Source organism: Malus domestica, chromosome 17 (assembly GCF_042453785.1).
Source record: "Malus domestica chromosome 17, GDT2T_hap1".
Classification (NCBI taxonomy): domain Eukaryota; kingdom Viridiplantae; phylum Streptophyta; class Magnoliopsida; order Rosales; family Rosaceae; genus Malus; species Malus domestica.
In genome coordinates, this window is record NC_091677.1 from 29,072,036 (window position 1) to 29,073,460 (window position 1,425).

The 1,425-nt window shown below is 35.9% G+C and overlaps 1 long non-coding RNA gene across 1 annotated transcript; it reads right to left on the reverse strand.

Moving 5' to 3' along the window:
• Nucleotides 1–481: 481 nt before the first annotated feature.
• LOC114822673 (uncharacterized) lies at nt 482–1,186 on the reverse strand. Its single transcript, XR_003770809.2, has 2 exons — nt 945–1,186; nt 482–840 (listed from the first exon to the last, which is right to left on the reverse strand). It is a non-coding gene; the product is annotated as an uncharacterized lncRNA (long non-coding RNA).
• Between the last annotated feature and the right edge of the window lie 239 nt (nt 1,187–1,425).

Consider the following 1,425-nt stretch of genomic DNA (forward strand, 5'->3'; position numbering starts at 1 on the left):
TAATATTAAGAATGAAGAAAGTAATTTTATTTATACCTTAATTTTAGAAGCGCATAAGAAAATAGTCATTCACACGAACTAACAGAGAGACTAGTACTTTTCTACTATATGACAATCTTCTTTTCCTTATGACCAATTGACCAAATATTACGATGTAACTTTGTTTTTTTATGTATGATGAACTTATTGTCCGACAAAGAAAAATACCTATTCAAATTATTGAAAATCCTTTAGGTACCTAGTTGAAAAGAAGGAAAAAAAATCACATAAAAAATGTAAACTTTCTTATGCGTGGTTGTAGGTTTGTGGACCTCTTTTTTATTTTTGCCCAAAGCCTCTAAAATATTTGGACCAGCCCCTGATAACATCGTATGTATTAAAAAAAAAAATATCTCAATCCTTAGTTTTAAGGTCTTCTCGTACTTTTACTAATTTTTAAAGTATCGAATTTGGTTTTTTTTTTTCTTTTTGAAAGTGTAAGAAAAGGAAATAAGAGTTTATTAGATGCGCAGGCTACCTGAGTAAAACAAGGGGTTCAATTGAACCACACCATGCAAAAAAACCTCAGTAATTAACCTCACTCCATTACATATAAATATACATGTATGTGTGTGTGTGTACTCACTCGCAAGCATAACACCAAAACAGTGTTAGGTGATGGTCGCCCTGCTGGCATGGTGATCGCAACTCTCTCGTGGGCAACATTCTATGAGCACATTTTCAAGTTGCACCATGCGTTAGGTGATGGCAACTCTCTCGTGGGCACCTTTTTCTCCTGTCTACAAAGGGCTATCAATCCTTTTCTTTCCCTAACTTTTCCTTCACGACTGATGGCGGAGCCTGAGGTTGATAATGTATGAGAAGGTTAAGTTAGAGGATACTTGTATTAACCTCACTCCATTACATATAAATATACATGTATGTGTGTGTTTGTGTGTACTCACTCGCAAGCATAACACCAAAACAGTGTTAGGTGATGGTCGCCCTGCTGGCATGGTGATGGCAACTCTCTCGTGGGCAACATTCTATGAGCACATTTTCAAGTTGCACTATGCGTTAGGTGATGGCAACTCTCTCGTGGGCACCTTTTTCTCCTGTCTACAAAGGGCTATCAATCCTTTTCTTTCCCTAACTTTTCCTTCACGACTGATGGCGGAGCCTGAGGTTGATAATGTATGACAAGGTTAAGTTAGAGGATACTTGTGAAAATATTATATAGGAGAGCCTGGGGTTAAATTTAAGAGCTCGTTTAGCTTTTGTCATTCTAGAAGCATGATAAAAAGTACAATTGGAGATGAATTTTTCAACTTCTTTCTAAAGTTTAGTTAAAAGTACATACAAGGAGCCCATTAAAGATGTTCTAAATATTGTCAGGAAAGTTTTTACAAACTATATTTGTAGATAAATGCTAAGGAAACTATCCTA